This window comes from Adiantum capillus-veneris, chromosome 19, assembly GCF_014529385.1.
Source record: "Adiantum capillus-veneris isolate H3 chromosome 19, ASM1452938v2, whole genome shotgun sequence".
Lineage (NCBI taxonomy): Eukaryota > Viridiplantae > Streptophyta > Polypodiopsida > Polypodiales > Pteridaceae > Adiantum > Adiantum capillus-veneris.
The window spans coordinates 3,331,569-3,343,714 of NC_140949.1; positions in this window are offsets into that span (position 1 = coordinate 3,331,569).

Here is a 12,146-nt window from a genome sequence, read left to right on the forward strand (position 1 = left end):
AGTCGACAACCAGGCAACCCATTGACCACGCACAGTATGTTCTGTCCACACTGAAGGGTACAAAGAAAGAGGGTAAGATAACATATTTGGGAGCACCTGAGGTACTCACAAGGATTACCTACCATGCTATCGGCATGGCAGACAATTTGCCACATGCCCCAGATTAGAACACATGGATCGTGTCTGCACGACCATCCCCTCGAGCCACAAGGTCCATCAAAAGAACTTACAAATCTGATGAAGATTCTGTCGAGAGCTCTCCAGAAAGACATATCAACGAAAGCTCAGACAACGAGGAAAGAAGAGTCCACATTGAAGAAATGAAAAGAAAAGCAGTGGCAGCACATCAAGAGGAGCCTCAACAGAAGCAGGCAAGGTTTGAGAGAGAGAAGCACTCTTATGAACGAAGCCGCCAAGCTCAAGGCAAGGACCCTCCAAAGTGGGTACCTATAGAAGTAAAAGGACAAAAAACAAAGCACCCTGCACGAAGAGAAGTAGAAGATCCAAAGGATCTATTGTAAAGAATGTATTAGGAGGCGGAGGCATTGAAGCTGAAAGAAGCTCAAGAAGCAGAAAGACAAGCTAAAGATGCGATGGAGCAGCAAGGACAATCCGAAGCAACACAATAGACTGAAACCCAACATGAACAAAGTGATAGGTCTCCTCGACCATCGTCACCTGCTACGGAACAACAGGGCCACCCCATGCCAAGCCCACCACCGTCACTAGTAGATAGACCCACAGAGGGTGAGCCAACCAAAGAAAAGGAGCCTGAACCACAAGAGATAGCACATTTTGTACAACAGGCAGCAGTTACTTCTGACCAAGCTAAGGAAAAAGAACTAGAGCCAGAAAGAGCAGCAAGTCCTGCACTAGGAGATTCCACAAGGTTTGAGCAAACAAAGGAACAGGAAACATAGGAAACCCCATCTACCACCACTGAGAAAGAAAAAGCCGAGGCATCCACAAAGCCTCAAGAAGACAAAACAGAAGAGGCCCAAGCACAGCCTCGAGGGGAGGAACAAACAGCCACCACAACCCCACCAAGAGAATCACAAGAGACTATCGAAACGTCTAGGCAGCTCACAAGAAATGAAGACTGGTAGACCAATGATGAGGTAATTCTCCAAGTCAATAAATATGCAAAGCAGATGCAGGATATGACATAAAAACTCTGATTAGCAGCACTTAGCCGCAGCACAAAGGCTAAAGAATTGGTGATGGTGATCGACGCTCTCCAAGGAGAGTTAGAGGACAGATTAAATGTCATCACTGATCTGCAAAAATAAGTCCAAGAATTAGAAGTTGAAGGTGAACAACACCAGGTAGCCCGAGAAAAGCAACAAAAGAAAATGGAAGAGTTAGGCGAACTTCTCATGAAGTTAACAGATGCCTGCAAAACCAAAGACGAACAGCTGACAGAGGTTACTAACGAACTCTTAACTACAACTCTGTCAGTTCAGAAGATCCAAATACAGCTAGACATAGCAAATGCCTCATTGTAATATTCAGAGTAGAGGATCGACGATTAGGCAACCTTTTTGCGACATATAAGAGAAAACCCAACAGTTGCCTTGATCAAAGGTACAGACGAAGTGTACACATCAATGGAGAAAAAGAACAAAGAGCTAGAGCTAGAGCTGAAGCTAGAGCAGTCACAACACAGAGACCTCACATTAATATGGGTACAAACAGAAGAAGAACTGCTCAAAGAGATAGCAGAGCTGAAGAGAGTCAACCAGCTACTGCAAGATGGACAACAAGAGACACAAGAAGAAGCAGGCACGTCAGAGCAGCCACATATTGATATACCCTAAATCAGCTCTTTTGCTGAGATGGAAACACAGCCAGCAGAAGGGCTAGGTGGCGAAGAAGAATTTCAAGTACCAATAACAGATGCCGATCAAGAGCCAATGGTCCAGCTGTCAAAAGCTGAGAGAGATGCACTTAAAGAAAAGGTTACCTAGGAGACAGATGAGCAATGGAAAGTAGCGATGGATTGGGAGTTGAGAGTTCTTCACTCTGTCAATGTTACTCAACTCACTCCCAACCAAATCAATGCACAGTGGCATCAGCAATCACTACCATATCCCTTGATCAAGGTAGAGTTGCTATAGGTCAAGGAAAGGCTTTATAAAAACATGCAAGTAGAGGGTACAGATGAAGTCCACCCTAAGTAGAGAAAGTGTCGGCTGAACAAGAATCCAAGATACTTGATTTTGTTCACAAGAGCACCTACGGCACTTCAAAGAAAAGGTTACCTAGGAGACAGATGAGCAATGGAAAGTAGCGATGGATTGGGAGTTGAGAGTTCTTCACTCTGTCAATGTTACTCAACTCACTCCCAACCAAATCAATGCATAGTGGCATCAGCAATCACTACCATATCCCTTGATCAAGGTAGAGTTGCTATAGGTCAAGGAAAGGCTTTATAAAAACATGCAAGTAGAGGGTACAGATGAAGTCCACCCTAAGTAGAGAAAGAGTCGGCTGTACAAGAATCCAAGATACTTGATTTTGTTCACAAGAGCACCTGCGATCCAACTTTTTTTCATGTACGAAGAGTAAGGACGTGGCAAACACATGAGGCAATAACAAAGAAGCAGCCTACATGGATGAATTATCCAAGATTGTTAGCTCCAGAAAAGGGAACGCCTACAGAGGACTACATGGTGAAAACCCTAACGGACGCCATGGCATTCTTCAAAAGCCTCCCTGATCTCTCGTGTGCTATGCTTTACAAAAATTGCTGAATGTTGCTTACCTGCATTGAATTCTTTTATGAGCTAGAGCAAGCACGAGCCCCGTGGATGTCATTCCTCGAGGGCAATAAGGGTTTATGCTACAACCTCAGTGGCCAACCTTACAAAGAAGTCCTCTATGGCTTCTACGCCCGCGGCATGTTCTTACCTTCTCATAATATGTTTGCGTTTTAGGAAGCATTCTACACAGGGTTTTTCACTTGGAGAACGAAGATTTTTGGGCCAGTGATCAGCAACATGACTTCAAGATTCATCAGCTACTCCGCAATCGAGCTTAAACACACAGTCACTATGCAATTTTTGCAGGTGCCAGACAAAGAGAGAAAGATCAGATATGAAAAGGCTCTACATGCACTTAATGAACGCCTTGCTAGCCATCAACCCAAAGATTATTTCAGCCCATAAAGCTGTGTCAAGGGATGACACAAGCGAGGAGGGGAGAATGTTAGCAGCAAGCGAACTCGGATACCATTTTTTGGAGCTCTCATTGTAAAAACACTTATTATTTTGATAAATCAGGAATATTGTAACTCCTATTTTATGGATAAACTTTGTAATTGATGAGCCGGGGCTACAAGCTTCCAGATTGTATCCACCTGTCTTTACCCATTTTTAGTTCGAGCTCCCAAATTATTAGTTTTGACCACCAAAAACCTTGGCTAAGGTATAGAAGCCAATTTTTGTACGTTAATGATAATAAAATACACAGTGTGAGCTACCGTCGCTCACTTCTCTCCTTCTCGCGCTTCCTACTCCCTCCCCGGTTGTCACATTGCAGTTGCATCTGTTGCGTTGCAACCGCAGGTAAGAGCTCTACGCATTGACGTAAGCATTTCATAGTATTTTGTAGTTGTTGACATCGTCAACTCGAGGCCTAATCTCATCGTAAGCAAGAATTTACACTTCAAAATCAAAAACTAAGTATAGGCGGGGTATTGGGGCATCATTTCTCAGCATTTAGATGCATTCTGGGTCAAAAACGACTAGGTCAAAAATCCACTGCTGTTAATAATCGCAATTTTTGCACTTAACCTAAAGCGGGATTTGAGACCATAAGCATGTGTGTTTAGGTCTTATAAACATTGCCTAGAAGTTTCATTACGTTTGGATGTCGTTTGATGATGTAACGGATATGATTTGTTCGCCGATGAGCGACTGGCTTTTGGTGATTTTAGTCACTTGAGTGTAGCTTGAGTTAGATGCGAGTTTTTTGTTGTTTTCCAAGAGATTGACAACCTCTTGTAGCCTCTATGCACTAGTCGAGTCAGATTTGTCCCATGGATTGACAATTTAATCGTGGTTCTCACTAAATCTGCAATAAGATAGGAGTGAGGTTAGACACCCGTCCCACACCATTGAACAAATAGTGGGGCATGAAGTGGCCAGAGTCAAGATGAGAGGAAGTCACCAATAACACCTAGTGCCCACAATAGCCACTCAATATGAAAGTTTTTCTCTAGAAGGTATGGTGGTAAGCCTTGCCGACTGGGGTAAAGGCTCTTGCTAGGGGAATTGGCCCGTATAGATTCTCTCAATGCAAAATGGCTAGCAAAGACCTCTCCCACCTTTTCAAGGAATGCCTTGCAACAATAAGCGGCCTTGTGGGTAAGATACGCAAATGGGTGCAAAGGACCTAGAAGGTAGGCTTCTATAACAACGATTTGTTCTTAGGAGGGAGGGTTCTAAAAGCCGAGAGTTACTTATTGCAACACAAATTGTTAGATTCAAACAGGTCTGGAAGGGTAGGAACACTCGTTTACTCAATAGAACCATGGAAACAACTAGGTTCACAGAGATAATATAGGAAATTAGGGGGTGATCCTGGCCTTTGGAAAACATGAGAATCATAATGATTGGAACATGCTAATTGTCACCGCTTTAACTGACTCTCATAGATAAGGGCCCTGAGTTGCTTGCGGGGTGGCTCCCCTTTTAGCCTCTAAGAGTTGTATGGCTCGGTTGTCATGGCTCGGCACGAGCATGGCAAGAACGTAATTTTTTGTGGTTGTCAATATAATTTACTCACCATTGTGATTTTTTCCACACACACACAAAAAAAAACTTCTTTCACACCCTATCTATCTCTTACCCCATAGTTCTTTCTCCCCCTGGGATGTTTAGGGCTTAGGAAGGAGGATTACACCATGGAATCATGAAGCTACCATCTTCTTGTTTCAATCTTTTATTGTAATCAAGGATCTCTTTGAAAGAATTATACTACAAAGTTGTTTTGGAGGGAGGCTTGGCTTCAACTAAATCAGATCCTTTTCAATCTTAATTTTGTAATTCTCTACATTATGTGCATGAAATTTTGATGTTCTAATGTATAAATGTGTAATGAAATCATCTCGGCATAATCTCCTTTACAAAATCCTCTTAAGGAAAACTCCTTTCATGTTGTAATTTTGTGAAATCTACAATCTACAGTTCTCCTTTGCAAAATCCTCTTAAGGGAAAACTCTCTCCTTTCATAATTTAATTTCACTGAATCTACAAAGGATATACTAGTTTCCCTCACATTGGTATAAGAGCTAAGGTTTTTCTTGTCTTGCCTAAGAAGAAAGGTCCTTGAGTAATCTATAAAAGGTTGGAGTTGTTCATTGCAATAGGATAAGTGGGATTTGGATTTATTATCTTGGTTAGCATGATTTCTTGCAGGGTTCAAGGGACACATCAAGAACTATGATCTTAATAATGGAGTGTTTTTATACTTTCATATGGCTTAACCACTATTGTGATATTAGTTTCACGATAGAAACTGGTGCTAGCTGAGCACTGTAAACCCACTCCACTACTCTTTGCAATTAACAATATTCTAAATCATGGATGTATTTGTCAAGGGTTAAGAGGAGTACTAGCCAAGGTTTTGAAAGTGCCAAGGTAGGAGCTAGCATACACATACAAGGAACTCTAATCATGGCAAGGCATAGTCAAGAGAATATAATTAATATCGACAACATAGATCTAGAACATGGTGTAGCATTTGATGATGACCATAGAGTTGCCAACTACCTTGTTTGAAAGCTATAGGAAGCTATGGGAATTCTTATTTGCAAGTGAGATGAATACAAGCTCTTTAAGTTTCTCCAAGTACCCAAGAAGAGAGAGCTCCTACGATGCCTCCTTGTGTGAGACCTCCAAAAGAGGAATCTCTTTGGGTAATTAAGAGGAGATTTTGAAAGGACCTCTATGTCAAACCATTCGAAAAGGAGTGTGTCAAAAACTTTCAAGGGAGAGGTATGAACCTTTAAAAGTGATGTGGTCCCAAAAAGGCGATGGACACAGCAATCACCCAACCCTCCCAAGAAGAGGAGGAAGTCATTAGACACCCCATCCCATCCATATCGTGAGAAGGTAAGGGGGGGCAGGGAGAGAGAGAGAGAGAGATAGAGCATTACTTTTCTTACCTATGATAGAACCTTTGGAGCAACTAATAAAGTATTGGCTTTTATCCAACAATTTGATGCAACTTTTGGAGATGAAGATTTTTCAAAATCTTCAAAGCTTTGTAACGTCACCATGCATTTCCAAAAATCAGTCCATCAATGGCGGGTAGTCCTTTGTGCCCAAAATAAAGCTCCAAAGACATGAAAAACTTAAGGATTTCAATTATGAAGCAATTCCTCACCAGTGATCCCAAAGATAAAGTCCTTCCAGAATAGCAAAGTTTGAAGATGGCACCTTATGAGTCTATCCAAAAGTATGTAGATAAGTTTTGGGACTTACATCTCATTCTCTTAAGGCCAACAATAATAGCAAAGAAAACGTGAAGGATAAAGGATACAAAGATAAAAATAAACTTTTAATTGAAGAAATAGAACGATGATGCCAAGATAACAAGTGTTTCAAGTGTGGGGAGCAAGGAAATGTTTCACAGGTGTGTCCTAAGACAAGTGAATGTAATGACCCTCCTAGAGCTACCATGGTGGAAGCTCTAAAAGAGGAAGGCCACTGCAAAAGGACAACCACGCTCTTATGCTTGGGAAAAAATAAGAGAGCATGATGCTTTCAGATTTTTTTATATCTTGGCTCCACCCATAACTTTATCTTTGTTGAGCTAGCTATTAAGATAGGCATTCATGAATTTGATATGGGGGATGTGGTGAAAGAAGACGGATCTTTTATAGGGCAAGAGGCCCCAATCACTCCATTCATTGACAAGCTAAGGCTCCATGTGCAAAGCTATGTAGACAAAGAAGATTTTTTCATCTCCCTGCTCAAACATGAAGATTTCTTTATCTCCCCACTCAAACATGAAGATGTTATCTTAGGGGCACCATGGTTTTATTGCATGGCTATCGCTATGAAGTTTTCTAACTAAACTAAAAGTCTTCTTTTCCAATAGAGGCTAGGATGTTGCACTTGATGTAAAAAAATTTTGTAACACTATGCCACTTGTACATACTCATCAAGCTTTAGAAAATATAATGGAACGTTTTATTAATTGTTGCATGTTTTTTGTCAAAGAGTCTGTACGGACACGGGTCCTACGGGCAAGGCTACTGACATGGTCGGATAGTGTGTATGCTAGGGGGAGGCTATAAGACAGCATGGTTGTGTGGAGACTAGCACACCACATTACTCTTGTCATTTCACTGGTAACCAAGCTATTTTGGGAAAGGGGAAAAGCGGGTTGCATGTGCATGGGACGCACATCTCCTCTCCCACAATCCGTAGAGACGGGGAAGACGACGCCCTCCGCAGCAAAAGAGAAGGAAGGCACAAAGTTCTGTGTGTAGCACATGAGGGGACAGACAACAAGCAGCAACAACAGTTGCCCCATGTACACCCTCCAGAGCACGACTAAGGTTTGCTTGTTGTATACAACAAGCTTAAATATCTTGGATGGAAGGGTGTTGGCCTCTTACCCTCATGGGTGGGTTCATCCCTCCTTCATGCAAGGATTTAGAGGGATTTCCAACATGCACAACCAACAAAGTTGTAGAGTTTCTGATTGATTTTTCCTTGGTTGCCCATCTTATTCATGCACTATGGAAGGCGTACATGGGGGCGGCTGTTGTTGCTGCATACACCCCCCACAACGCACAACTAAGGTGGGCAACCAACACAAACTCAATCGACAACTCTACGGCTCCGTTGGTTGCACGCGTAGGAAATCCCTCTAAATCCTTGCATGAAGAAGGGTTGAACCCACCCCATGAGGGTAAGAGTGTTGGAATTAGGGTTGCAGAGAAACGCACAAAACTTGGAGAAGATGAAGGAAACTCAAGGAACACAATAGAGAGTGTGTTACTTAGTGTGCAATGGAAGGATAGATAGCCCTAGAGTGATGGGTGTATATACAATGCACGGGGGGAAAAACCTCCTAAAGAGGGAAAAAATCCCCCGGTGGTCCTATTGTGTTCACACACATCACTACCACATGTATATGGTTACAAATCCCCCCTGGAGTGATGCAGAGAACAAGAGCTGGCACATGAGTAAAGGGAAGTGCCATGCCCCGAGGACATGATCAGTCCACAAAGGGGAGTAAGCCCAAAGCTTTGAGGAAAGCTTTGAGCTTCTCACGAGACAATGCCTTTGTGAAAAGACCTGCAAGGTTGTCCTGTGTTGGCACATAAGCCAAGCTAATCTCTCCTGCTGAGAGCCTCTCCCTGACATAGTGGTAATGCACCTCAATGTGCTTTGTGCGAGCATGAAAAACTGGGTTTCTCGCAACTGCCAATGTGCTCTGACTGTCAGTGTAGATAGTGTTGGCAGTGTCTTGTCCAACACCCAAATTAGCCATAAGGCATCTGAGCCATACACTCTCAACCATAGCTATGAAGACTGCCCTGTTCTCAGCCTCACAACTCAAAGTGGCCACAGTAGGTTGCTTCTTGCTCAGCCATGATATACTTTAACTACCAAGCATGAAACAAAAACCACTTGTGGACACTCGCGTGTCAAAACAACCAGCCCAATCTGAGTCCTAAAAAGCATGTAAGTCTGGTGGCAATGATCCCTCCTTGGGATAAAACAAGCCAAGATGTAAAGTGCCACTAAGGTAGAGAAAAATCCTCTTGAGAGCCTGCCAATGTTTAGACCTTGGGCTATGCATAAATCTGGTGACCTGTGAGACTGCAAAGTTAATATTTGGCCTCATAGTTGCATACATAAATGAGGCATCCAACATTAGTTTGGTAAAGAATGACATCTGCAGGATCACCAACATCATGAAGACTCAATTTTAAACCTATTTCCATGGGAGTAGCAATAGGTTTGCAATCCTCAAGTCAAAACTTACATAGCAATGTCTCTATGTAACTTTTGTGACACAAGGCAATACCACCATCACACTGCTTAAACTTTATGCCCAAGTAATGATGCAACAGCCCCAAATCTTTCATCTTGAAAGTAGCATTCAAATCATCCTTACATTCAGCAATATGTCTCTCATTTGGTCCTACATAAAGAACCACAATGAGAAGTACATCCCCCTCACGCTTTACATACAATGTGCTTTCTGTTGGACTGTTACAAAAGCCTTGTTTTACCAAATGAGTGTCAACTTTCTCATACCAAGCACGAGGAGATTGCTCCAACCCATACAAATCCTTCTTACACTTGCACACTTTGTCCTCTTGTCCTTTCATGACAAAACCGCGAGGCTGCATTACATAAACTTCCTCAAATATGTCACCATTCAAGAAAGCAGTAACAATGAATGATTGATGTGCATCCCAATCAAAATGAGCTGCCAATGCACATAGAAAACGCACAGTAGTCATACAATAAGTGGGAGAAAAATTCTGTTCATAATCTATGCCTTTTTGCTGTGCATAACCCTTTGCAACAAGTCGAGCCTTATGGCGATCTATCTCACCATCCGGCTTGCGTTTCAACTTGTAAACCCACTTCGTACCAATGGCCTTTTTACCAGGAGGCAAATCACATAAAGTCCATGTGTCATTTTCTATAAGTGCTTCATCAAAAGACAGAGGCTCCTCAACGTCATGTAAGCTATACACAGCCAAAGCATAACAATCTGATGCATAAGATGCATGGCGAGAGCCTGAACGGACAGAGGTGCATCCAATTTACTGTCACGCAAAGTGTGCACTAGCCATTTTGGCATACTTCTAGCCTGTTCATTTTCAGCCCTTTCTTCATCAAGTACATCATGTACATCTGCATTAGTAATATGCTGATCTGTAACATTTTCGGAAACCCCCATAGGCTGTACATTTTCCTCATTGGAATTTACATTCGAACTTCCACCACTGAAAAGAGGCAACAAAGTATCATAAATGTCCTGTGAGCTTACACTATTGTCTCTAGTACATGACAGCAAGGGCTGAACAGAATCTTCCACAAACACTACATCCCGTGAAACTAGATACATTTTCAGGCATAGCCAGAAATTGTTTGAAGCACATAAAAACTTTTGACTTCGCTTTAAGCGGAAATACCCATGCATGCCTGAAGTAATCATCAATGAAAGTCACAAAGTAAAGGTAATTGCCCAAGGACGGAGTTTGCATGGGCCCACAAACACCACTATGCATAAGTTGCAACCTACATGTGGCTCGAACGCACAAAATGACGAAATAGCCTGTGCAGTAATGCCTGTAGTGGAAACGGAGGTCGAAATAAGCCCGAATCAAAGATTTGAGCAAAGTAGGCTCTATGAGCTCTCTCAAAATATTAGTCGACATGCGCGCGCTTGCCAAAGCTCACTGTAATCGGAGAAAGTGAGCAGACGTTTGCTGGAGCAGTTCGCGACTAAGCCCGGGAGGATGCAACCTACTCTGATACCAATTGTTGAAATTAGGGTTGCAGAGAAACGCACACAGCTTGGAGAAGACTAAGGAAGCTCAAGGCACACAATAGAGAGTGTGTTACTTAGTGTGCAATGGAAAGATAGATAGCCCTACAGTGATGGGCATATAAAATGCACGGGGAAAAAACCTCCTAAAGAGGGAAAAAACTGCCCCAATGGTCCTAGTGTGTTCATACACATCACTACCACATGTATATGGTAACAAAGAGGTCAACACCCTACCATCCAATCTATTTATCCTTGTTGTATACAACAAGGAAAGATATCATACTTAAGTTGACAAATAAAGCTACAAGGAAAGGAAATCTAGAGACTTCAAGGAAGTAGTTTCACTCTTCTTTTTTCTTACTTAGAGAAAGACAAGTTTTCTTCCAAAATTCCTTTTTCTTCAAGAAAAATAAGCTTCACAAGTGAACAAAAGCCTTCACAAAAACGACATTTTTTTGTGAAAAAATAGCGAAGGTGTTCTTACGAAGATCAAGACGTGAAGCGCTACAATTTTTACAACGCGAGGTTCACATGCAACACAAAAGTCACCGAGCATAAAAAACACAATGACTTCAGAATTTACAAGGTACAAGTTGGAATTTTTTTTCTCTCTACATTAGCGTGTGTTTACCATGACCGGCGAGGATATCCCACCTACACACACTTTTGATTTTGAGCACGCACATCAAAATTTGGCCAACACGGGTGGCTGCCAACATTAATATGCATGACAATGATGATTTAGGAGATCATAGCCTTGTAGATATTCATCTCCAAAGCGTACTTGAACGCAACCTCTCCGTACTAAATGCAAATGTTACAAATCTTATTGAACCACTTGTGAAATTTATGAATTCACAGACGGCTCAAGGAGCGCAAGCGAGAATGGTTCAAGGAACCCAAGCTTGCACGACTCAAGGAGTCATAAGGCAAGTGAGTTAGAAGATGCAAAAGGTAACAATGTATTACTTAAGAATATCACCATTCCTAAGTTTCACGATGAAGAGCATGATCACAACAAGGATGCGGTCAATACATTCTTACACAAATGGAGCGATATTCATAGACTGAGACACACCCCAGATATGAAGACACTGTGGAAATAAGTCTATCTCTTAAAGGCAAGGCCTATAAGTGGTGGATGACATTTCCAATAGATGCTCATCCTCAGTCTTGGACTGCATTTCAAGCTTCTTTCTCCAAAGAGTTTTTAGACTCCAATGAAGAAGATAAGAATTGGCTAGCATGGGATGCATGCCGCGTGTATGGCCTCTCTCTCTCTCTCACTATCTTTCTAAATATCAAGTAATCATATAAAAACTACAAGGTCTAGATGAATTCCAAAAGACATGGGGTTTCAATAGGGGTCTTGACAAAGACTATCGTCTTCATGCCAAGACCCAACATTCAAAAACTTTGGAAGAAGCCATCACTCCTGCACAAATGTATGATGATGACCAAGAGACGACAAGAAACGTTCACTCCTCTAAGAATACTTTTGCTAAGAGCAATTTGGAAAAGAGCCAATGGCAAGATAGATCTCCTACACGTTCCAAGAGGAATAAGATACAATCTACCTCTCTGTACCCTCAAGAGTCTAAGAAGCCTTTGGA